The sequence below is a fragment of the Nycticebus coucang genome, chromosome 3 (assembly GCF_027406575.1).
Source record: "Nycticebus coucang isolate mNycCou1 chromosome 3, mNycCou1.pri, whole genome shotgun sequence".
NCBI classification, from domain to species: domain Eukaryota; kingdom Metazoa; phylum Chordata; class Mammalia; order Primates; family Lorisidae; genus Nycticebus; species Nycticebus coucang.
In genome coordinates this window covers 95,733,063-95,759,735 of record NC_069782.1, presented here as the reverse complement: position 1 = coordinate 95,759,735, position 26,673 = coordinate 95,733,063, and the positions used below count along the sequence as shown (strand labels likewise).

Below are 26,673 nucleotides of genomic sequence, written 5' to 3'. Positions count from 1 at the left end.
CGAATTCCTGGCCTCCAGAGAGCCCCTTTCCTTGGCTTCCCAAAAGGCTAGGATTATAGGTTTGTGCCTCTACACTTGGCCCTGCTCTCTCTTTGCTTTGTCACCTCTAAATTTATTGTTCATTGTTAGATACACCACATAAGCTAGGACGCTGAGCCACCATTTTACAAGTTACTTTTGAGTTGAGATTTCTCCCCTGTGATGGGCAGGGCTCACATTATTATAAATGCTTGCTTTTCTGTTATTAATCAGTGCTTTGTTTCAGGAGAGTGTCTCAACTGAGAATTTATGAGGGTTGAGAAAAGATTATATATATTTTCTCCCCTTCACGTGCATGTGTGAATGGTTGAATGAGTGTAGGGGTTTTAGTGCTACTTCCCAGGCCAAGGAACTTGCACCTTCTCTGTACTGACTTCCAAGGGAGGGGAAATAGAACTATCTGTGAGCCAATAGGCCCTTATCACTGTCTCCTGGGAGAGGCATGGCCTCATGGAGAGTTTCCAAAGAAAGGGCACCTTTCTACCCCTTTTGAGGCACTTTCATGGTGCTGGCAGGATGCATGATGGTCCCCTTACAAAGCAAGGAAGCATTTCTAGCCAGAAATCTCTGGGGGAGAATTTGGAGGGAAAAGTTTGGTTTTATCCTGGAGAAGAACGATAACAACACCAAACCCCTCCACTTGTAGCACAGTGGTGGTGATGCCAGCTGCATACACCCAAGCTGGCAGGTTCGAACCCAGCCCAGGCCAGCTAAATAACAATAACTGCAAAAAAAAAAAAAAATTAGCTGGGGGTTGTGGCTGGTGCCTGTAGTCCCAGCTACTTGGGAGACTGAGGCAAGAGTATTGCTTAAGCCCAAGAGTTTGAGGTTGCTGTGAGCTGTGATGGCACAGTACTCTACCGAGGGTGACATAGTGAGATTCTGTCTCAAAAAAAAAAGAGAGAGAGACTCTGTCTCAACAACAACAACAACAACAACAAAACAACACCAACCCCCTCTGACCTCTGGAAAGCAAGATCAGGTACCTTATCTTCTTTTTTTTTTTCCTTTTACTGTACTAATGAGGAAGAGATACATTACCACTCAAGCCACATGGGAGGGAAGGCAAGAGCTAGAGTGAAAGCGCCTAGTGAGAATAAGGTGGAGTGAGATCAGGGCAGATGTGACAGAGCTGGTCTGGTCCCTTTATGTCCTAAGTGACCTTTACTTCCCGTCTCCCATTTTTACTGTTTTGTAAATTTAGCTCCCTCCCCCCAAAGATGCCTATCTTGAGTAGTTTGGGTAGATTGATTTAGGAGATTAACTTTTGAATTAGAATGTCATAATAGGTTACTGAGTTATGCTGAGTATTATTTGGAACAGAGGTTTGTGTGGTCTTTGCTTTGAACTTTTATGTATAAAACTGTGATTCCAGAAATGGAGGAACAGAACAGCCTTGGAGAGGCTGCTCCCACTGTTCTCCAGAATCGCCAGCCTTCTGACAGGTAAAGTTCAGTGGACCTATCGCCGTCTCTGCATATTGCCTGACAGTGATAGGCGGCTAGACCTCTTTGTCCAGTAACTAGAGGACAAAAATGAAGGCCTAGGGAGGTCAAATGATTTTCCGAAAGCCACACAGCCAGACACTTGCTTAGTCATGATTTAAACCCTCAGGACCCTGCTCTACTCACTAAACCACAGGGGAGGAGGACAGAAGTAGGGAAAACTGAGTCTGTTTGCAAGGAGATGATTCAGAAAACCAACGGGCCAGACTAGAAAATGAAATGGAGGGTGGATGTGGTGGCTCACATCTATAATCCTAGCACGCTGGGAGGCAGAGGGGGGAGGATCACTTGAGTTCAGGAGTTTGAAACTAGTCTGAGCAAAAACCAGTCTGAGCAAAAGCGAGATCCAATCTCTATTGAAAATAGAAGACCTTATCCAGGTGACATGGCGGGAACCATGGTACTTGGGAGGCTGAGGCAGGAAGATCACTTGAGCCCAGGAGTTTGAGGTTACTGTGAGCTAGGCTGACACCATGGCCCTTTAGCCTGGGGCAACAGAGAAGGAAGGAAGGAAATGAAATGGAAAATTCCATCTCAAGAGGTGGGTTTGTTCCAGCTGCTCTGCTGAAGACAGGCTCCACCCTTGTAGAGAGTAATTTGGCAATGAGTACCGAGGGACTCAAATGTGTTCCTTCCCTTTTGCCCATTAATTTAACTTCTACAAATGGATCTGAAGGCCAATGGCCAGGAAAGCTTCCTATAAAGATGCCTATCAGGGCATTAGTCAGAATGCTAAAAGACTGGAGACAATCTAAATGTCTTACAACAATAAAGTTATAAAGAAATACAATCCAATCAGAGCATGAATACTATGAAAAGAAAAGAAAATCCAGACACTCGTAACGTTATACAACCAATCATGGTGACATTTGTCGGGCTTTTTTTGATGGTGGAAAATGCTTACATTAAAATATCAGGTGGAAAAAAATAGGATGTGAAATTATTTGTGCCAAATGACCTCAGCTATCTAAAAAGGGCTTAGGAGAAACATCGGAAGCAAGTGAACCAAAATGGTACTGCAATGGCTTTTGTGGGATAGAACCAGGGAGAACTTTACTTTTTAAAATTTAATTTAAATTTTTTTTTTTTTTTTGAGACAGAGTCTCAAGCTGTCACCCTGGGTAGAATGCCATGGAGTCACAACTCGCAGCAACCTCAAACTCTTGGGCTAAAGTGATTCTCTTGCCTCAGCCTCCCAAGCAACTGGGACTCAGGTGCCTGCCACAATGTCCAACTATTGTTTGGTTGTAGTTGTCATTGTTGTTTAGCAGGCCCTAGCTGGGTTTGAACCCTCCAGCTTCGGTGTATGTGGCTGGCACTCTAACCACTGAGATACGGGCACTGAGCCTATAAATCGTTTTAAAATTTTTTAAATTTTAGGGCGGCGCCTGTGGCTCAGTTGGTAAGGCGCCGGCCCCATATACCGAGGGTGGTGGGTTCAAACCCAGCCCCAGCTGAACTGCAAACCAAAAAATAGCTGGGCGTTGTGGCGGGCGCCTGTAGTCCCAGCTACTCGGGAGGCTGAGACAAGAGAATCCCTTAAGCCCCGGAGTTGGAGGTTGCTGTGAGCTGTGTGATGCCACAGCACTCTACCGAGGGCCATAAAGTGAGACTCTGTCTCTACCAAAAAAAAAAAAAAAAAATTTAATTTTAAAAAGTAGAGTGCCACAGCACTCTACCAGGGGCAACATAGTGAGACTCTGTCAAAAAGGAAGGAAGGAAGGAAAGAAAGAAAGAAAGAAAGAAAGAAAGAGAGAGAGAGAGAGAGAGAAAGAGAGAGAGAGAGAGAGAGAGAGAGAGAGAGAGAGAGAGAGAGAGAGAGAGAGAGAGAGAGAGAGAGAGAGAGAGAGAGAGAGAGAGAGAGAGAGAGAGAGAGAGAGAGAGAGAGAGAGAGAGAGAGAGAGAGAGAGAGAGAGAGAGAGAGAAGAGAAAGAAAGAAAGAAAGAAAGAAAGAAAGAAAAGAAACAAAATCTGCCCTTGTCATCCTTGGGGCCGTGGTTCTTAATATGGAACTCCACCTTGGGAGCCCAGTATTTCTCAACCCTGGCTTCCCTTTGAGAAATGAGAGGAACTTTAAAAAAAAAATACCCACTCTCAGGCCCCAGAAATCCTGACTGAAAGCCTGAATAAAAAGCTGCTCAGGTGATTCTTATGAGCAGGCAGAGCTGAGGGTCAGGCATTAAAGTAGGGCTACTATGCTTAGAGCCAGGCATAGCCTCACACCCATGGTCCCTCTGTTTACTCCCAGCCATCCCCAGCGGCCACGGGTGCTCCAAGAATCTGTGAGAGCCTTGGATGCAGCAACCCCACATCTGGAAAATGGAAGACAATAGAATAAAAATAATAAGGAAGGCCGGGCATGGTGGCTCATGCCTGTAATCCTAGCACTCTGGGAGGCCGAGGCAGTAGATTGCCTGAGCTCACAGTTCGAGACCAGCCTGAGCAACAGCAAAACCCCATCTCTAAAAAAAAATAGGCGGGCGTTGTGTCACGCCCCTGTAGTCCCAGCTACTCAGGAGGCTGAGGCAAAAGAATCACTTGTGCCCAAAAGTTTGAGATTGCTGTGAGCTTGACACCACAGCACTCTACCAAGGGCGACAAAGTGAGACTCTATCTCCAAAAAAAAAGAGGTAGACATATGTGTCAACTGGTAAAATTCCCTGCAGTACATTTTCTTTCTTTCTTTCTCAGACAGAGGTCTTGATCTGTCATGTCATTCAGGCTGGAGTGTAGTTGTGTCATTGTAGGTCACTGTAACTTTGACCTGGACTCAAGCTATCCTCCTACCTCACCAGCCCAGGTAGCTGAGATTAACAGGCTCATACCAACAAGCTGGGCTACCACAGTGCATTTTTAAGAGAAAAGCAAATTTCTGAACTGTATTATTGTGTATGATACTTGTGCTTTAAAAAGCCTACACACGAGTAATACACAAAAGGCATGTTTGTCCATGCATACAAAAGCCCCAAGACACCCCAAACCTTCAGAATCCACCTCACAACTGATACTTATGCATTCATTTGTTTTCCCATTTATTTGTCAACCTCCCTTCACTAGGCTGTAAGCTCAAGGGAAGCAAGGATCCATCTGTTCACCAAGGGAGCTCCTAGGGCCAGAACATTTCCTACAACATGGTGATTTCTTACTAAATATTTGTTAAAAGACAGAGAGCCTCATTTTGTTGCCCTCAGTAGAGTGCTGTGCTGTCACAGCTCACAGCAACCTCAAACTCTTTGGCTCAAGCGATTCTCTTGCCTCAGCCTCCAAGTAGCTGGGACTACAGGCGCCCACCACAACGCCTGGCTATTTTTTCGTTGCAGTTGTCATTGTTGTTTAGCTGGCCCCGGCCAAGTCTGAACCCGCCAGCCTCCATGTATGTGGTCAGTGCCCTAACCACTGACTTATGGGCGCCGAGCCAAATCTTTTTTTTCTTTTTTTTCGAGACAGAGTCTAACTATGTTCCCCTCAGTAGAGTACTGTTGTGTCACAGCTCACAGCAACCTCAAACTCATGGGCTCAAGTGATCCTCTTGCCTCGGCCTTCCAAGTAGCTGGGACTACAGGCACCCGCCTCAATGCCCAGCTACTTTTTGTTGTTGTTGTCGTAGTTGCCATTATTGTTTAGCAGGCCCGGGCCTTACCCTGACTTTTAAAGGACACAATGATTGCACTTTTAACAGCAAGTCCGCTTGTGGGGGAGGCTCTCAGGGAAGTTTCTGCAGCCCTGCAGAGCCCAGTTCCCTCTGCTGACACCTCTCTCCTTCCCTCCCCCAAGTTATCCAGGCCCCTGCAGGCCCTGCAACTAGGACCAGGTCACGCCCTCCTCCCCTCTTGCAATGCAATTTTTATGCAGCCCTCCTGGATGGAGCTTCAGGTTTCCTGAGACAGAGAAGTGAAAGAGGATCCAAAACTGCGCGGAGTGATCTCTCATTCAGGCGTGTCCACAGGAAAGAGCGGGCGGAGGCCCTGGGTCTGAGGGCTGAGAGGCTGGCGGGACCCCCACACCACAAGCCTGTGGGCGTCCCTGTGAGCCACAGAGGGATTGGGGGATGCGCAGGAAACGTGTACAGTGGTCCCCTGTGGTGAGGTGGCTCTCAGTCTAACAAGAGAGCCCCTTGGAGGCCTCGATTGTCACTTCACACCTTTCCTAAGTGTCCAGTGATTTTCAGATCTCTCTCTCACACACACACCCCTCTCCCCTCTTCCTGTCTTCTGTCCTGTCTACCTTTTGGGGGCCACCTGCTCCAAGAAGCCACCCGTCTGTCCCAGCCCATTGGGACTTCTGTCTACCTGGGGCGACTTCAAAGAGCTCCTCCCTTTCCCTGTGGCTCAGTGTCCTTGTCTGCTGAGTGGGATGAGTCGGGAGTGCTGCGGGCAGGCTGTGGACACTCAGTGCCACCTCCTACCTGGAAAAGGAATGAGCCTGGAGGTCGAATTCCAGCCCTGCCCCTCCCCTCGGCAGGCCTGCCACCGCCCTGCTGTCATGTTGGGCAAGTCACTCCTTTCATTACCTCAGCTCTAAAATGAGGAGGGTAGGCTTGGTGCCCATAGCTCAGTGAGTAGGGTGCCAGCCACATACACAGAGCCCGGGCCGCTATGATTTTTAGTAGACCCGGGGCATGTGACAATGACAACTGCAACCAAAAAAAAGCCAGCGTTGTGGTGGGCACCTGTAGTCCCAGCTACTGGGGAGTCTGAGGCAAGAGAATTGCTTGAGCCCAAGAGTTGGAGGTTGCTGTGAGCCATGCTGCAACAGCACTCTACTGAGGGCAACATAGTGAGATTCTGTCTCAAAAAAATAAAATAAAATAAAAAATAAATAAAAGGCGGCGGTGCCCGTAGCTCACTGGGTAGGGCAGTAGCCACGTCCTCGAGGATGGAGGATTTTAATCTGTCCTGGGCCAGCTAAACAACGACAACTGTAACAAAAAAATAGCCAGGCATTGTGGCAGGCGCCTATAATCCCAGCTTGGGAGGCTGAGGCAAGAGAATCGCTTAAACCCAAGAGTTGGAGGTTGCTGTGAGCTGTGACATCATAGCACGGTACTGAAGGCGACATAGTGAGACTCTGTCTCAAAAAAAAAAAACAAATGAAGAGGGTGAACACGCTCAGGATTTCTACATTAATGGACTGAATAACCACATTAAAAGGAAGCAACTTTGCTTCCAGGCCCCAGCTCCCCCTGTGCCCGCCACCTCCGCCCTTCCCACCATCCTGCTCCTTCAGCAGCCCTCCCCCCATTGGAAAATGTCCCACATCACCCTTCTGGGGATTTCCAAAATCAGGAGGAAGTCAGGCCTGAAACTGGACCTTGCGGATGGGAGGCCGTTGAGTCCATCCCCTGAAGGACTCTTTCGACTTGCACAATCTTGCAGACATCATGTTTTAAAAAAATAATGTCAGCTAGTTGCCAACATTTCAGGTCAAGAGGTCATGTCTTGCAGCGTCTTGGTCAGTCACTGAGCCGCGGGATGTGTCCACACCAGCCCCCAGGAGTCCCTGTAAGATGTGAAATGGATGTATTTCACATCCATTTCACATGGATGGGGGCTGTAGGACGTGGAGCATAGTAGGGGATGTATTTTGTTCTCAGGAACCTTGACATTATAGATGAGAAATTCTGCAGGGGCAAAGAAGCCTGACTTTGCCCCACAAACGTCACACCGGACTCTGAGCCTCTGTTTCCCCATCTATACAATGGCCGATCTGATTGGCTGTCTTTAATGGGCCCATGGACCCAGCACGTCAGACATTTTAGGACCTACAAGCTTCTTCAGTGGCGGTTTCTTGTTTCGCCCTCACTTGGAAAGTCCATTCCTCAGGCTGGGTCATTGTCCCGGAGTCCTTGAGGCCCAGCCATAGCACGAATCTCTCCTCTCTTCCTTCTGCCTTCTTCCCTCCCTCCGTGCTGCAGCCTGACACCGTTCCTGTCTCTGCAACCCACCTCCCCTCCCCAGCCAGCTCCGCCTCTGCCTCTGTTCCCAGTCTCCCAGCTTCCTTTGGGTGAACACGAATAGGGCGCTTTCCCCATGTGGGGAGCTTTTCACAGTGTTCCTCTTTCGTCACCTTGGCCAGGAGTCAGGTGTGGGCACACCAGGTGCGATCTTCCCTGGGAAAGGGTCCTGTGTCCCCTACCCAGCCTCCCAACCCCCCACCCCTGTGTGGCCTGTTCTCCAGACTGCCCCACCCCTTTCCACAGCTCACCCTCCCTGAGGAAGCCTCTGTTCGGTGGTCCACTTGTGATCACCCACACCTTCCAGCCCTTCACTATATTCACTTCCCTATTGCTCAGTCCACAGGAATTATTATTATTATTTTTGAGACAGAATCTTACTTTGTCACCTTCGGTAGAGAGCCATGGTGTCATAGCTCACAGCAACCTCAGGCTCTTGGGCTCAAGCTATTCTCTTGCCTCAACCTCCCAAATAGCTGGGACGACAGGCACCTGCCACAATACAGGGCTATTTTGCAAATGGGGTCTCACTCTAGTTCAGGCTGGTCTCAAACTCATGAGCTCAGGCCATCCGCCCACTTCAGCCTCCGAGAGTTCTGGGATTATAGGTGTGAACCACTGCACCCAGCCTGATCCACAGGAATTTTTTTTTTTTTTGAGACAGAGCCTCAAGCTGTTGCCCTAGGTAGAGTACTATGGCATCATAGCTCACAGCAACCTCCAAATCCTGGGCTCAAGCAATTCTCCTGCCTCTGCCTCCCAAGTAGCTGGGACTACAGGTGCCCGTCACAATGCCCGGCTATTTTTTTTTTTTTGGTTGCAACTGTCATTGTCGTTTGGTGGGCCTGGGCTGGATTCGAACCCGCTAGCTCAAGTGTATGTAGCTGGGGTCTTAGCTGCCTGAGCCTCAGGCGCTGAGCCATACACAGGAATTATTAAGCACAGTCACCAGCCTTGTGTTATGCCTGTGGGCTCAAGAGAGAACTAGAGCCGTCCAGCTGTCTGTGCACTCACAGCTCTGCTGGGGGGAGAGAGATTTGAGCAGGGATAGAGCAGGGCGCACGGCTTTGCTGGGTGAGCTCAGGTCTGCAGGCCACGCAAGCCGGGCTTAGGAGGTCAGGAGGAGCTTCCTAGAGGAGAGATATCCAAGGTGAGAAGTAGGTAGGGGAGATTGGCCTGTGCTGAGGGAAGGGCAGGAGCAGGGGACATCCACCCAAGGCTGGGGACAGATTTAGGGGTTTGGAAACGCTGCGTGTCCTGCCTGTCCCTGACAGTGCACAGCTTCCTGAAGCCAAGCTCATGTAGACACTGTTTAGCACACACGTCTGGTCCCCCCGAGAAAGTGCCCAGCTCTGGGCCACTCCCTTCCAGCCAGGGCCATGGACACAGCTGGTGGCAGATAGAATTTTACAGTCTGCTCTTTACAATCCCTCCTTACAGTCCCTCCCTTTCCCTCCCTTTCCCCTTAGTCATCCTAAGGGGTCTGTGGTGTGAGGCCGATCCTCAGCTCCAGGGGGCTTAGTTCTGTGGGCTCCGATGGGCAGAGCTGCCCTTGTGGCCTTCTAGGTGCGTGTAGGGACCATCTTGGTTGGTGCCGAAACATGGGAGGCATTTGGGTCAGAGACTAGGAAGGCGACCATCCTGCACTGCTCAGTGCTGCCTCTTAGGACAAAAAGCTGTCCCAAGTGTCCTCTCCTGATTTTCAAATGTCCCTTCTGTAGGGTCCCCCATTTCCCCCACTTTCTTTTTATGTCCTGACCAAAAAGCACAGGGCACTTTGCCTGCCTTGTGACTGGCCAGCTGCAGGTTTCCCCCGCAGGCTCCTACCCCACCTGGGGCCTTAGGCATTCCTGGGGAACTGAGAGAGGGAAGGAGTTGCCCAAAACACTGAAAGAACTGGCCTTGGCCCTGAGCCAAATTCCTCACACCCACAAGGAAATCGCACACCGCGACCCCTTTCCTGGGGGCATACCTGGGCGGAAAGTGCCTGGCGTGAGGATGGCTGTGGCACCCTGTGACTTCTGGAACAAGCACTTTGGACTGATCCCTGACTTAATGCTTCTTTGTTTGAGATCCCAACCAGTCCTATCTTGGGACAGTTTGGGGGGACTCCCGGAAAGTTCCCTGTTGCCACTTTTGGGGCAACTCCAGCTGTGGGCTTGGTGGGAGGAAACACCTTCAGTTTTGCACTTCAAGTCAGTGCAAAAGCACACACTATTTAAGATCTAAACACAAGAGGCCAGTATGGTGGCTCATGCCTGTAGTCCTAGCACTCTGGAGGACCCACGAGGGAGGATCGCTTGAGCTCTGGAGTTTGAGACCAGCTTCAGTAAGAGTGAGACCTCGTCTCTACCAAAAATAGAAAAAATTAACCAGGCACCAAGTAGCAGGTGCCCATAGTCCCAGCTAATCAGGAAGACCACTTGAGCCCAGGAGTTTGAGGTTGATGACAGCTGGGCTGACACCAGGGCACTCTATAGGGCAATAGAGTGAGACTCTGTTGACACGGGGCAACAGAGTGAGACTCTGTCTTAAAAATAAAATAAAATAGGCTCGGTGCCTGTGGCTCAAACTGCTGAGGCACCAGCCACATACACCAGAGCTGGTGAGTTCGAATCCAGCCTGGCCCGCCAAACAACAATGACAGCCAACCAAAAACTAGCTGGGCGTTGTGGCAGGCGCCTGTAGTCCCAGCTACTTGGGAGGCGGAGGCAGGAGACTCACTTGAGCCCAGAAGTTGGGGGTTACTGTGAGCTGTGATGTCACAGCACTCAACCCAGGGCGACAGCTTGAGGCTCTGTCTCAAAAAAAAAAATAATAATAATAATAATAAAATAAAATAAACACAAGATATTTTTTGCACATTTTAAAATACACTCTGAGAATGCAAATGAGTGGAAAATGGCACTTTGTTTTGTAGGGAAATTTGCCAGGAGTTTAAACATTTCAGGAAGTTATAGCCCTGACAGCAGCTTTCCTGCTGTGATTCAAGTCTCCAAAACAGTGTCCTAAAGGCATCTGTGACATTTCACATGTGGTGTGAGCTGCTGGCCACCTAATATCTACTGGTGGGATCGTGCCAAGGCACAGTTTACCTATTCAGATGCATATAAACTTACTATAAATTACTTATGAGTTTCTTTTTATTTTTCCTTTATATATTAGTTTGGGCATTATACTAATTTCTTTTTAACTGTGTGTGCTGTGGGGTTTTTTTGTTTGAGACAGAGTCTCACTATGTCACTCTCCGTAGATGCTATGGCATCACAGCTCACAGCAACCTCAAACTCTTGGGCTTAAGCAATTCTCTTGCCTCAGCCTCCCAAGTAGCTGGGACTACAGGCACCCAGTGCCTGGCTTTTTTTTTTTGGTTGTAGTTGTCATTGTTGTTTGACAGGCCTAAGCTGGATTCGAACCCGCCAGTTTTGGTGTATGTGTCTGGCGCCTTAGCTGCTGAGCTACAGGCAACGAGCCATGCTATGGGTTTTATTGATGATTTTACGGCGAGGCCCACAGACTCCTGGAGGGTTTAAGACCCTTTCCTGAAAGAACAAAGACATAGTTGCCTTTTTACCGCTATGACATTTGGTGGCTCAAAAGCCTCTGTGGGTGAAACTGTTGGAACTTCAGCAGGAAGCAAGGCAGGGGCCCCAGTCTGGACTGGTCTCACTGTGTTCCTCATATGCATGCACTGGCAGCGACAAAATATGCCATTGTCATTTAAGGGTGTCATAGATGAAGCAGTAAAGATGATAAGTTTCATTGACTCTGAGCCCTCAAGTGCCCACCTTTCTGATACTGTGTGTGATGAAACCGAAAGTGCGCATAAAGCACTTGGACTGTTCACTGAAGTAAGGTGACTGTCCCAGGGAAAAGAGCTTGTTAGCATTGCAGCTGAACTAGCCTCTGGTCCAGGGAACACTACTTTTACTCAAGAGAATGGCTGACAGAAAAATGATGGTATTCAGATTTGGGTATTGCCAGACAGACCTCTTTTAGAGTTTTTGAGACACGGTCTCAACCTGTTGCCTGGGCCAGAGTGCAGTAGCACCATCACAGATCACAGATTCCTCAAACTCCTGGGCTCAAGAGATCCTCTTGCCTCAGCCTCCCAAATAGTTACAGGCACATACCACCATGGCCAACCAATATTTTCTATGTTTTGTAGAGCCAGAGTCTCGCTTTTTTTTTTTTTTTTTTTGAGACAACCTCCAACTCTTGGGCTTAAGTGATTCTCTTGCCTCAGCCTCCCCATTAGCTGGGACTACAGGTGCCCGCCACAACGCCCAGCTATTTTTTTGTTGCAGTTGTCATACTGAGGGTGGCGAGTTCGAACCCGGCCCTGGCCAAACTGCAACAAAAAATAGCCGGGCGTTGTGGCAGGCACCTGTAGTCCCAGCTACTTGGGAGGCTGAGGCAAGAGAATTGCCTAAGCCCAAGAGCTAGAGGTTGCTGTGAGCTGTGATGCCACAGCACTCTACTGAGGGCGACAAAGTGATACTCTGTTTCTTAAAAAAAAAAAGAAAGAAAGAAAGATATTAACACTTCTTGAGTTTGGGTGTAGCATCAAAGGAGAATTCCACAATTATTTGTAGGCTATTAAAATACTCCTCTCTTTTCTAACTTCGTGTTTGTGTGAGGCTGGGTCTTCTTCGATCAAAACAACATATTGCAACAGACTGAATGCAGAAGTGAGATATAAGAATCCAACAGTCGTCTGTTAACACCATCATTGTTTAAGGGATTGGCAAAAGTGTAAAGCAGGCGTGCTCAAACTTTTTAAACAGGGGGCCAATTCACTATCCCTCAGACCGCTGGAGGGCCGGACTATAGTTAAAAAAAAAACAACTATGAACAAATTCCTATGCACACTGCACATATCTTATTTTGAAGTAAAAAACAAAACAGGAACAAATACAGTTCACACCACTTCATGTGGCCCGTGGGCCGCAGTGTGAGGACCCCTGGTGTGAAGTAATGTTAGTTTCCTCACTACATTTCTTTGTTAGTTTTGGAAATAAAGACTTTTTTCATAAAAATGTGTTGTTTATGTTTACATGTAATGAATTTATTATTATTACTTTTTAAAGGTTTTTTTTTTTTTTGAGTCGGTCTCCCTCTGTCACCCTGGGTGGAATGCCATGGCATCATACCTCACGGCAACCTCAAACTCTTGGGCTCCAGTGATCTTCTTGCCTCAGATTTTCATTTTTAGTAGAGATGGGGGGTCTCACTCTTGCTCAGGCTGGTCTTGAACTCCTGAACTCAAATGATCCACCCATCTCGGCCTTCCAGAGTGCTAGGATTACAGGCATGAGCCAAGGCACCTGGCCTGGTTTCTTTCTTTCTTTCCTTTCTTTCTTTTCCTTCCTTCCTTCCTTCCTTCCTTCCTTCCTTCCTTCCTTCCTTCCTTCCTCCCTCCCTCCCTCCCTCCCTCCCTTCCTTCCTTCCTTCGACAGAATCTCACTCTGTTGCCCTGGGTAGAGTGCCATGGCATCATCATAGCTCACAACAATCTCAAACTTTTGGGCTCAAGCCATCCTCTTCCCTCAGCCTCCCAAGTACCTGGGACTACAGGTGTCCACCACAATACCAGGCTAGTTTTTCAGTTTTTAATAGAGATGGTGTATGCTTTTTGATAAATTAATAAATATTTAGGGCCGGGTGCAGTGGCTCACGTCTGTAATCCTAGCACTTGGGAGGCCAAGGTGGATATATTGCTCGAGCTCAGGAGTTGGAGACCAGCCTGAGTGAAAGTGAGACCCCCATCTCTACTACAGATAGAAAACCTAGCTGGGCATTGTGGCGGGTGCTTGTAGTCCCAGCTACTCGGGAGACTGAGGCAAGAAGACTGCTTAAGTCCAAGAGTTTGAGGTTGCTGTGAGGTATGATGCCATAGCACTCTACCCAGGGTGACAGAGTGAGACTCTGTCTCAAAATAAATAAATAAAAATATTTGGGCCCTCCATAATTCTTATGTCTGTAAAGCAGTGGTTCTCAACCTTCCTAATGCTGCGACCCTTTAATACAGTTCCTCATGTTGTGGTGACCCCCAACCATAAAGTTATAATGTTATGGCTGGGGGTCACCACAACATGAGGAACTGTATTAAAGGGTTGTGGCATTAGGAAGGTTGAGAACCACTTCAGTGTCCCAAGATCTAAACACTTGAGAACCACTAATTTGCACATTTAAAAATAGAAAGACAGGTTGGGTGTCTCATACCTATAATCCTAGAACTCTGGAAGGCCGAGGCGGGTGGACTGCCTGAGCTCATGGGCTCAAGACCAGCCTCAGCTAGAGCGAGACTCCATCTCTAAAAATAGCTGGGCGTTGTGGCAGGCTTCTGTAATCCCAGCTACTGGGAAGGCTGAAGCAAGAGAATTGTTTAAGTCCAAGAGTTAGAGGTTGCTGTGAAGTATGATGCCAAGGCACTGTACTAGGGTCAACAAAGTGAGACTCTGTCTTAAAAAAAAAAAAAAAAGACCAGTCTCAGTGGCTCTTACCTGTAATCCTAGTACTCTGGGAGGCCGAGGCGGTGGATAGCTTGAGCTCACTGCTTCGAGACCACCCTGAGCAAAAATTGAGATCCCGAAGAGGATCACTTGAGCCAAAGAGTTGTAGGTTGCTGTGAACATGATGCCACAACACTCCACCCAGGGCAATGGCTTGTGTCTCTGTCTTGAAAAAGAAAGAAAAGAGGGCGGCCCCTGTGGCTCAAGGAGTAGGGCGCCGGTCCCATATGCCAGAGGTGGCCGGTTCAAACCCAGCCCCGGCCAAAAAAAAAAACCACAAAAAAAAAAAAAAAAAGAAAAGAAAATAGAGAACATTTCAAGTGTTCGTTTTGCAAAAAGATGCACCGAGCTCCCACTTCATGCCCGCTAGGATAGCTACAATAAAAATGACAGACAGTAACAAGTGTTGGTGAGGATGTGAAGAAAATGGAGCCTTCGTTTATATACTTGGGTAGGAATGTAAGACGGTGCAGCCACTATGGAAAGAAGTCTGATAGTTCTTCAAAATATTAAGCACAGAGTTAAGCCATTCTATCCTCAAGTGCACCTACCCAAAAGAAATGAAAACATACATGCAACAGAAAAGCTTGTCGAGGAATGTTTATGACAGCATTATTCATAATAGATCAAAAGTAGAAACAGCCCAAATGCCCAGCAAGTCCTGAATGGATAAGTTAAATGTAACACTTTCAATCATTCAATGGAACATGGTTTTGTAATAAAAATGAACAAAATACTAATACATCCTATAGCATGGATGAAACTTGAAAATGCTGTGCCAAGTGAAAAAAACCAGTCACAGTTAAACTCAGATTGCTTGATCCTATGTATATGAAATGTCCAGAACAGACAAAAGCCAGACTAAAGGCAGGTCTACAGAGGCAGAAGTGGATTAGTGGTTGCCTAGGGCGGGGGGCGGGGGCAACCCAGGGGGTTAACAGCTAAGGGATGGCAGTTTGGCCTGGGGATGATGAAAATGTTCTAAAATTAGCTTGTGGTAATGATTGTGTAACTCGACTAATAAATTAAAACTATTGAATGGTATAGTTTGAATGGGTGAAGTGTTAGGATATAAATTATATCTAAATAAATCAGTTAAAAATAATCTTTCTTTTTTATACATCAACTTTGGGCAAGAAAAAAAAGTCTTTTTAAAAAGCTAGGGTTATTCTATGGGAGGCTGTCCTGAAAAGGGGGGGGGGAGCTGTATTGGGTGAGGGATCCTATTAGGTGGGAGAGCATTGAAAACCCTGTCCTCTGGCTGGGTGCAGTGGCTCACACCTGTAACCGTAGCACTCTGGGAGGCCGAAGTAGGTGGATGGCCTGAGCTCATGGGCTGGAAACCAGCCTGAGTCAGAGCAAGACCCCATCTCTAAAAATAGCTGGGCATTCTGGAAAGTGCCTGTCGTCCTAGCTACTTGGGAGGCTGAGACAAGATAATTGGTTGATCACAAGAGTTTGAGGTTGCTGTGAGCTGTGACGCCACTGCACTCTACCCAGGCCACAGAGTGAGACTGTAAAAAAAAAAAAAAAAAAAAGGAAGGAAGGAAGAGAAAAAGAAAGAAAGAAAGGAAAGGGAAGGAAAGAAAGAAAGAAAGAAAGAAGAAAGGAAAGAAAGGGAAAGGAAAGGAAAAGAAACTCTGTCCTCTGGCGGCCATTTCTAGCATAGCACCAAGGAAGTGAGGCAGCAGTCCCTTGCTATCTTAGGACTGACCACAAGAGGGCAGAAGAACACAACATTTACTGTGTTAACTTCTGAATTGGGCTGGGGTGGGTGAGTAGTGGGTAACGTTGTTCTTAACTTCCAGGGTGGTCCTGTGAAACCTCACACCTAGCTGGATACTCAGGGACTGGGACAGGGGACCAGGATCAGTCAGATCGGGTCAGGGGTGACCTCATAGAGCTACCCTCAGTAATGAGGCCTGAAGTGCCCCATAAGCCAGCTGAGCAATGAACCCACAGCAGCCCTAGAAGGAGCACACCCTTAACCCCTAAACCCAGAATTGGGCAGCAAGCCAATGGGTGCTAACTATGGCCACCACTGTGCTTGCCTCTGGGAAAACTTGATCTATATAAAACTTTTAATCTCTACTAGGTAATTCATAAAGCCACCATTCACTTATTTATTTATTTATTAGACAGAGTCTCACCCTGCAGCCCCCGCTAGAGTACTATGGTGTCATAGTTCACAGCAATCTCAAACTCTTGGGCTAAGTGATCCTCTTGCCTTTGCCCCCGAGTAGCTGGAACAACAGGCACCTGCCACAACACCCAGCTATTTTTGTAGAACAGGTCTTGCTCTGACTCAGGATGATCTTGAACTCCTAAGCTCAAGCAATCCATCCACCTTGACTTCCCAGAGTGCTAGTTCTAGGGTTATAGGCATAAGCCACCTTGCCCAGCCATTCACTTACTCACTTAATCAAGAAGAGATACTTGGGCTCAGTGCCCACAGCACAGTGGCTACGGTGCAAGCCACATACACTGAGGCTGGTGGATTCGAGCCCAGCCCAGGCCAGCTAAACAATGGTGACAACTGCAACAAAAAATAGCCAGATGGGGCGGTGCCTCAAAAAAGTAGGGCGCTGGCCCTATTATACTGGAGCTGGTGGGTACAAACCTGGCCCCAGCCAAAAACTGCAAAAAAAAAAAAAAATAGCCGGGCGTTGTGGCAGGCACCTGTAGTCCAAGCTACTTTGGAGGCTGAGGCAAGAGAATTGCTGAAGTCCAAGAGTTGGAGGTTGCTGTGAGCTATGATGCCATAGCACTCTACTGAGGGCGACATAGTGAGACTGTCTCAAAAAAATAAAAAAGGGTGGCACCTATGGCTCAGGGAGTAGGGCACCGGTTCCATATACCAAAGGTGGCAAATTCAAACCTGGCCCCGGCCAAACTGCAACAAAAAAATAGCCGGGCATTGTGGCAGGCGCCTGTAGTCCCAGCTACTCAGGAGGCTGAAGTAAGAGAATCACCTAAGCCCAAGAGCTGGAAGTTGCTGTGAGCTGTGATGCTACAGCACTCCACCAAGGGCAACAAAATAAGACTCTGTCTCTAGAAAAAAAAAAAAAAGATGCCTGGGTACTGTCCGGTCATAGATGACATGGTGATAAGCGAAAGGGATCCAGCTGCAGAGACCTCCAAATCTCTAGGAACAAAAACTTTACCCAAAAAAATTGAAATTTGGTTAAAGGATGGGCATCTGAGAGAGGGTCTTATTTATCTTGGGATTCAAGAAAGAAGCTCAAAGAAAGAAAAGAAAGAGTGGAAGTCTATCAGGGAATAGTAGGGGAAGGAGAATCTTAGGCAGAAGGAACAGCCTATGCAGAAGCCTGGGGACCAGGAGGCCAGTCTGGTCAGAAAATTACTCAGCCCTAAAAGGGAATGAAGTACAGACACAGCCGGCAACATGGAAGGATCTTGAGAACATTGTGCTGAGTGAAAGAAGCTATCACAAAAGGCCACATTCTCTCCAATTCCACTCATATGGAGTCCCCAGAAAAGGCAGATCCGTAGAGACAGAAGTAGATGTGTGGTTGTCAGGGGGCGGGGCAGGGGATCGGGAACAGGGTTTCCTTTTGGAGTGATGAAAATGTTTTGGATGGCTCGGCACCTGTAGCTCAGTGATCAGGGCGCTGGCCACATACACCAAGGCTGGCAGGTTCAAACCCGGCCCAGGCCTGCTAAACAACAATGACAACTGCAACAAAAAAAATAGCTGGGCGTTGTGGTAGGCTCCTGTAGTCCCAGCTACTGGGAGGCTGAGGCAAGAGAATTGCTTAAAAAAAAAATGTTTTGGAATTAGTGGTGATGGTTGCATGACATTACTAGATGCCACTGAATTCTTCACTTTATTTTATTTATTTTTTTTTTTTTTGGAGACAGTCTTGCTCTGTCACCCCAGCTAGAGCGCCATGGCATCATCATAGTTTACAGCAACCTCAAACTCCTGGGCTCAAGCCATCCTCCTGCCTCAGCCTCCTGAGTAGCTGAGACTGCAGATACACACCACCACACACAGCTAATTTAAAACATTTTTTTGAAAGATGGGTCTCATCATGTTGCCCAGGCTGATGTTGAATTTCTGGCCTCAACAGATCCTCCTGCCTTGGCCTTGAAATGGTCACTTAAAGCTATTAATCTTACATTCTGTGAATTTTTTACCTAGAGAAAAGCAAGAGCCCAGTGTATGGAGTTTTGTGTACTAAAGAGAGGTGGGCAGAGCCAGGTGAGTTCTGTAGGGCTGGGAAGCCACTGAGGCTGAAACAGATGGAGACAAGGTCAGTGTGCCTGTGAGAGCACTCTGGCTGCTGGGCCAGAGGAGATACCAGAAAGGGCTGATGGGCCGGTCAGAGCTGATGACCAGTGATGTGGCAGGGGAGGTGAAGACAGGAGGGCTGTGGGGTAGACAGCAGCCTCTATCCTGTGTTTATTGCTAGGACCTGGGGCTGGTCAGCTGCCAGTGACATGTGGAGGGTCCTGTGACCTTTCTCATGCCACCTTCTCCCTGGAGATCTGTCCTAGGCTTGGTTGCTTGCAGTGATAGGGACTTGGCCCCTTTTTGCAGCCCAGTCTGTTGCTGGGCTGTTGTGACATGTACTCAGAACTTCCTTGCCTTGGACTAAAATCTGGGACTTCTCCACATTGGTACATTCTGTCCTCTCAGCAGCCTGCACTCTCTTTTCCCCAGTGACTCTTGTCTGACTCAGGAGCCAAGTCCCCTTTGAGTTCCCCTTCTTCTTAAATACCCCCTAATCAGGCTTATTACTCCTTACCTATCAGGGCACCTTGTCCTCCCAGATACACTCCTGTGTGTTAATGCCTCTCTTAAGAGGTGTATACAATTGCACCAACACTGCCAGGGCAGCCTCATGTGCCCTCCCTTGTTTGTACTCCATATTTCTATTAATGGGACCGGAGCACACATCTGGAAGCCACGTCACCTGCTGACCAACTTAAGCCCTTAAACCTTTTTTCTTCACGTCCTCAGCTAGCCATGTCCATCTCCCAGTCCTGTATCTCTGAACTGGTTTTGTGGAGATGCTGGACCATCTAGAGTTGCCTCGTTTGGTCAGGGCCAGCCTCCCAATGGGAAGTGGGTGGCCTGGCTCCGAACTGGGTCTGACCTTTAACTGGATATGACCTTGGGCAAATCACCCTGGGTGGAATAGCCAAATAGCCATCAAGTCAGTCAGATCCAGCTTAGAGTCTGGCTCTGCCTCTCACCTTCCTGAGCCTTAGTTTTCCCATCTGTAAAATAGATAACAAATGTGTCACTCTACTTGTGTCAGGACAAATGAAACACTGAGTATAAAGTCAGCACACTTTATACTGCAGGTTCTGGCTGAGTGTTTTTGTGTATTCTTTAGCGAGTGAGATCACCTCTGAGACAGATGCTGGATGTGGGTCATGCATTCATTCAACAAACACTTCTTGGGAGCCCATATTGTTGCCCACACTTGTGCAGGCCTCTCTGTCTCCAAGCTTTCCAGTCTAAAGCTGAATCTGGACATAGATGTACACAGGAGATCATGGCTCTGTGGTGTCTCCGGAGTGACCCAGCCACCACAGCCTGAGCAACACTGGAACACTTTTGAAGATAAGCTCCTGGGGATTCAGCCCCAAACTCTTTGCCTGCCAGTTCCCAGTGCAGGCCACAGTCTGCTGCAGCTGCTGAGTCTGGGGCAGTAGGGAACCAGCCAGGGAGTAGGGAGGGGACTGCACAGATACCCTCTGTCTCTGGAAGTGGCTTTGAGGAACAAGTCCCTCAAATACCCTTGGGATTATTTTGTCTTTTTTTTTTTTTTTTTTTTTTTGAGACAGAGTCTCACTGTGTTGCCCTTGGTAGAATGCCGTGGCGTCACAGCTCACGGCAACCTCTAATTCTTGGGCTTAAGCCATTCTCTTGCCTCAGCCTCCCAAGTAGCTGGGACTACAGGCTCCTGACATAATGCCCGACTATTTTTTGGTTGTAGCTGGCATTGTTGTTTGGCAGATCCCAGCTGGGTTTGAACCCACCAGTTCCGGTGTAGGTGGCGCCCTAGTCCTGAGCTACAGGCACAGAGCCTATTTTGTCATTTAATTCTTTTTCTTGAATACGACCACAGGAGGGAAAATGTGTGGCTGTTATAGCTTGGCCTGTGGCCCTCCCCTCCCACTCACACAGCTTCTACACTTCTTCTAAAGCAGCAGCCCTGTGAGTTAGTTTGGAGCAGGCAGTTGAAAACCAATACCATTGATTCAACATTCAATATTGGAAACAAAGAAAGGAAAGAATTGTTATCCCTAGTCTTGCTACTCAGAGACAACTATGAAGAATATTTTGAAAAACAGACTTCTAAGGCCAGGCACAGGGGCTCACATCTGTAATCCTAGCACTCTGGGAGGCTGAGGCAGGTGGTTTACTTGGTCACAAGTTTGAGACCAGCCTGAGCAAGAGCAAGACCCCATCTCTAAAAAATAGCCGGGCTTTGTGGTGAGCTCCTGTTGTCCCATCTATTTGGGGAGGCTGAGGCAGGAGGATTGCTTGAACCCAAGAGTTTGAGGTTGCTGTGAGCTATTACACAGCTCTGGAGCAGGGTGAGTTGAGGCGTCCTGGACTCACCCCACACACCCTCCAAGCTGCTCGCCAAGGCCTGGGCAAAGTGTCCTGAGTGTTTTCTTTAATGCCGAAAAACAGAAAAAATGAGTTCAAAAATTACCCTAACTTCCACCACTCTACAAATCACACATTAAGAAGAGCAAATGAGGCTCGGCACCTGAGGCTCAAGCAGCGAAGGCGCCAGCCACATACACCTGAGCTGGCAGGTTTGAATCCAGCCCAGGCCTGCCAAACAATGACGGCTGCAACCAAAAAATAGCTGGGCATTGTGGCGGATGCCTATAGTCCCTGCTACTTGGGAGGTGGAGGCAGGAGAATTGCTTGAGCCCAGGAGCTGGAGGTTGCTGTGAGCTGTGATGCTACAGCACTCTACCCAGGGTGATAGCTTGAGGCTCTGTCTCAAAAAAAGAGGAAATGATAGGCGGTGCCCATAGCTCAGTGGGTGGGGTGCTGGTCACATACACCCAGGCTGGCGGGTTCAAACCTGGCCGGGCCTACTAAACAACAATGACAACTGCAACCAAAAAATAGCCGGGTGTTGTGGCGGGTGCCTGTAGTCCCAGCTACTTGGGAGGCTGAGGCAAGAGAATCACCTAAGCCTAAAAAAAAAAAAAGAAGAAGAAGAAGGAAGAAGGAAGAGGAGGAGAGGGAGGAGGAGGAGAAACATTAGCCAGGTGTGGTGGCTCACACCTGTAATCCTAGCACTCTGGGAGGCCAAGGCAGGTGGATGGCCTGAGCTTAGGAGTTCAAGACCAGCCTAAGCAAGAGGGAGACCCCTTCTCTACTAAAAATAGAAAACCCAGCCACCTGTAGTCCCAGCTACTCAAGAGACTGAGGCAAGAGGTTCCCTTGAGCCCAAGAGTTTGAGGTTGCTGTGAGCTATGATGATGCCACAGTACTCTACCCAGGGTGACAGAGAGAGACTCTGTCTCAATAAAAATAAATAAAAGAAGAGGAGGAGGAATAGGAGGGAGTAGTGTCACTCTTTTCCTATCTAATCCCAATACTGCTCTCCAAAAAAATTTTCCAAAATTTTCCCTAGGTTTGTGTAGATGTAGCTTTACATGTAAGTTTATAGGTAGTTCATACATGAATACATTGTTCTTCTTCAAAATGGGATTATGCTATTATATGGATCTGTTTTCCTTTTTCACTCAGTAATATATCATGGGCTACATACAGTGGCTCATGCTTGTAACCCTAGCACTCTGGGAGGCTGAGGCGAGAGGATCACCAGAGTCCAGGAGTTTGAGGTTGCAGTCAGCTATTATGGTGCCACTACAGTACAGCTGGAGGGACAGAGAGAGGCTGTGTCTCAAAAAATACACATATGCACACACACAATATGTTACAGACATTTTTAGGCCGGTATTTACAGATCTACTGTATCCTTTTTTTTAGAGACAGAGTCTCACTTTATCCCCCTCTGTAGAGTGCTGTAGCATCACAGCTCACAGTAACCTCCAGCTCTTGGGCTTAGGCAATTCTCTTGCCTCAGCCTCCCAAGTAGCTGGGACTACATTGCCCGCCATAACACCTGGCTATTTTTGCGCAATTTGGCCGGGGCTGGGTTTGAACCCGCCACCACCCTCAGTATATGGGGCCAGTGCCCTACTCACTGAGCCACAGGCGCCGCCCTACTGCATCTTTTTTAAATGGCTGTATAGAATTCCATTGTATGGCCATAGCATGATGTATTTATTCAATTCTCTATTGATATATAGCCCTAGATACAGACATAGACATAGATACTATTATTATTCTTTTTTTAGACAGAGTCTCACTTTGTCACCCTTGGTAGAGTGCCATGGCATCATAGCTCACAGCAACCTCAAACTGATGGGCTCAAGTGATCCTCTTGCCTCAGCATCCCTGGCTAATTTTTTGAGACAGGGTCTTGATCTTGCTCAGGCTAGAGATATTGTTGTTGTTGTTGTTGTTATATTTATTGAGACAGAGCCTCATTCTGTCACCCTGGGTAGAGTGCCATGGTGTCACTACTCACAGCAATTTCAAACTCTTCAGCTCCTGTGATCCTCCTGCCTCAGCCTCTCGAGTCCCTGGGACTACAGGTGCCCACCACAAGGCCTGGGTAGTTTTTTTTTATTTTTAGTAGCCATGGGATCTGGCTCTTGCTCAGGCTGGTTTCAAACTCCTGAGCTCAGGCAATCCACCTGTCTTGGCCTCCCAGAGGTCTAGGATTACAGGTCTGAGCCACCATGCCCGGCCAACATAGATATTATTATTCAGATTTTCTGTATTACAATATTGCAACAAACGTCACATCTCCACCTCTAACCGTGTAGATAGATCACTATCCAACGGACATTGACATGCTGTCATTCTACAGGGCTGGTTCCTGGAAAGGGGTCGGCTAATTCCGAGGGTATGTGGATTTACAATGTTAGTACCTGCAGTCAAATTACTCTCCTGTGAGGCTGGGCCAGTCTACTCTCCCACACACAGAAGTGGAGAGGGCTGTTTCCCACAGGCTCCCTAGTCCTGGACTTGAAATTTTTTCTCTCTTTAAAATTTTTCCTTCTCCTCCTCTTTACAAAACCCAAGGCCCGCCTAGTGGAAGCAGGTCAGCCTGAGCAGGTTCGGGGGAGGCTCACTGCTGAAAAACGCCCCCAGCCCAGGTCCCCTTCTCCTTCCCAGGGCCTGCAGCTAGATTACTTCACAGAGTAAAGGGCTTTGAAGATGTGATTAAGGTTAAGAACTTTGAGATGGGGAGATTATTCTGGATTATCCAGGTGGGCTCACGTTAATCATGTAAGTCTTTAAAAGCATAGAGCTGCCCTTCCTTGGCTATAGGCCAAGGAGTGTGGACAGCCTCTAGAAGCCAGACAAGGCCAAGAAACAGCTTCTTCCCTAGACATTTCTCCCACAGAGCTGTAAGATCATTGATTTGTGTTGTTTGAAGCTACCATGGCTGGGATTCTTTGTTATGGCAGCAACAGAAAATGAACACACTGGGCAGGCACAGAGCTGCCCGTTACCCCCAGCCAGATTTCTTGGGACCTGTGAGGCTGGGCCGGCCTCTCTAGCTCCCATTCCTTCCTCTGGGAAGAAGCCTTAAGCCACAATGTTCTTTTTTTTTTTTGAGACTGAGTCTCACTGTGTCACCCTCAGTAGAGTGCTGTGACATCACAGCTCACAGCAACCTCCAGCTCTTGAGTTTAGGCGATTCTCTTGCCTCAGCCTCCCAAGTAGCTGGGACTACAGGCGCCCACAACACCTGCCTATTTTTTGTTGCAGTTTTGCCGGGGCCGGGTTGGAACCCACCACTCTTGGTATAAGGGCCGGCGCCCTACTCACTGAGCCACAGACGCCACCCCTAGCCCCCATGTTCTCCTCACCACGCACTTCCCTGCTCCATGTGCCTCCTCGTCTGGGACAGCCCCTTCCTCTCCTTGAACTCACCCTTGGGCTCCTTCTCAGCCCAGCACCTTCACCTCCCCAAGTTCTGCAGTCCAGTCAACCACCAGGGAGCTCCTCTTCCTTTAATATCGTGTGACTATCTGGGCTCACCAGTTCCCTCTGTGTCAGGAGGGTGAGGAGAGACATGTGTGACACCATCTCTCCTCTCGTGAGGCCGGAATCCATCTGAGATGCACGGACCCACAGAGGACAAGCAGTCTTGTGTGTTTCCGAGCACACCTCCAGCCCAGCTCAGGCCTTGAAGGACAAGATGGTGTTGCTCTCCTAGGCCTTTGAGAACTTGAGTTGATTAGGGCAGTGAGGCACCCACACTACAACAGATGCTGTCTGTGGCCCTGACACATCCCTCTGACCGCAGCCACACAGGTGACAGGTGTTGGGTTGCCCCACATGGCTGCCGAGGCAGCTCATCACTCCAGACTGGCTTTGTGTAGCCCTCCACTCTTCTGCCCCAGAACTTTCTCCAAAGCTACAGATGCTGGCTGGGTCCCTGGGCAGCCTGGCAGGGTGGTGAAGCTACCCTGAGCACATCCTCAACCAATCCTGGAAGGGGCCAGCAAAGGAGCCTCTGCCTCCTGCCTTGAGATGGATCATTCTGGGTGGCTTCTGTGTGACACAAGAGACCTCAGTCACATGCCTTTTCTCGGCTTTTCCTCCTTTCCTATCACACCCCTCCCCTTTGCATCCTACTTCCTGGGAGCACCCCCCAGTGAACTCTCACACCCAAGTCTTCATCTGAGTTTCTGCTTTCAGGGGAACCCAAACCAAAGCACACAGGAATGATCATAACTCAAACCTGGAGATGATAAATACCATAAGGATGAGGGGGGAAAAAAGACACTTTGGGGAAACTGTTAAAGAAATTTGAATGCAATGTGGGCTGTGTGTTTGATATTATTTAATTAATGTTATTCTTGGGTGCCATAAAGATTCTGCAATTCTGGGTGGCGCCTGTGGCTCAGTGGGTAGGGTGCCAGCCCCATAGACTGAGGGTAGTGGGTTCAAACCCAGCTCCGGCCAAACTGCAACAAAAAAATAGCAGGGCGATGTGGTGGACACCTGTAGTCCCAGCTACTCGGGAGGCTGAGGCAAGAGAATTGCTTACGCCCAAGAGTTTGAGGTTGCTGTGAGCTATGACACCATAGCACTCTACCCAGGGCGACAGCTTGAGACTCTGTCTAAAAAAAAAGGAAAAGAAAGAAAAATTAGCCCGGTGTTCTAGAAGGTGCATGTGGTCCCAGCTACTTGGGAGGCTGAGGCAAGAGGAACTCTTGAGCCCAAGAGTTTGAGGTTGCTGTGAGGTATAGCATCATGGCACTCTTCCCAGGGTGACAGAGTGAGACTTTGTCTCAAAAAGAAAAAAAAATTAGGAGGATAAGAGGGAGAGAGAAAATAAGAAAAATTTATGTTAAGAATTGCTGAATCTGGGTGGCACCGGTAGATCAGTGGGTAGGGCACCGGCCCCATATACTGAGGGTGGCAGGTTCAAACTCTGCCCTGGCCAAACTGCAACAAAGAATGGCCAGGCGTTATGGTGGTGCCTGTGGTCACAGGTGCTTGGGAGGCTGAAGCAGGAGAGTTGCCTAAGCCTAGGAGTTGGAGGTTGCTGTGAGCTGTGATGCCACGGTACTCTACCAAGAGTGACAAAGTGAGAAAAAAGAATTGGTGAATCTGAATGGGGGGTACATAAATGCTCATTCTATCAGTTTTTCACCTTTCTTTAATTTTGAAAATTTAAAGAATAATAAGAGGTGTGCAGAAATGGTTACAAGACTCCAGATGAAGAAAGCAGCCCTCCTTGGGGAGCCCGGGAGGCTTCATGGAGGTGGTGCCATTTAGGATGGGCCTGGAGGCTGGGTATGTTCCTAACAGAGACAGTGTAGATGGAGGTGGTGTGTGTGCACTCATGCGTGCATGTACATGCAGCACACAGCAACACATGCAGTGGTGTGATGCTTAGAATACGTGACTTCAGAGGAACTAACAGTGTGGCAGGTATTATGGGTTGGCTCACACAACACACATTCAAGCTCCACTTTCCTTGATTCTACTGTAGAATCTTAGAAAACTGTAAACTCACCTTCTCTCCATCCCTTGCAGTTGGCATTGGCCATGGACATACTCTTGACCAAGACAGCTACTGAGGAGTCCTGGGAAAGTCTCTGCTGTCCCAATCCCTTATCTTCCACCTCCCTCCTCCTGGAACTCAGACCTAATTGAAATTTCTAGCACACTATTTACCAGCTGCAGAAGACACATTCTTCTAGAAAGCCCAAGGAATGCTGATCAAGATACACCATATGTTGAGCCATAAAACAAGTCCCAATACACTTCAAAGGACTCGGAAGTCAATAATAATATGATATCCAGAAACTCTCCCAAATATCTTGAAGTCAAGCGAGTCTTCTAAATCATAGAAGTCTTCTATGACATGGATTAAGGAAGAAATTATAGAAATCTTCTATGTCATGGGTTAAGGAAGAAGATTTAGTCTTCTAAATCATGGGTTAAAGAAGAAATCACAAGGATAATCAGAAAATATTTCCAAGCGCATGATAATGAAAGCACAGCATATTAAAGTAGGTGGGGATGCTATTACTCTCTTCAGCAGATTTTATTATA

The 26,673-nt window shown here is 48.0% G+C and overlaps 1 pseudogene; it reads right to left on the bottom strand.

Annotated features, from left to right (window-relative positions):
• LOC128581067 (ADP-ribosylation factor-like protein 8B) overlaps positions 1 to 26,165 on the bottom strand; it is a 33,514-nt pseudogene extending 7,349 nt beyond the window's left edge.
• Positions 26,166 to 26,673: the final 508 nt, after the last annotated feature.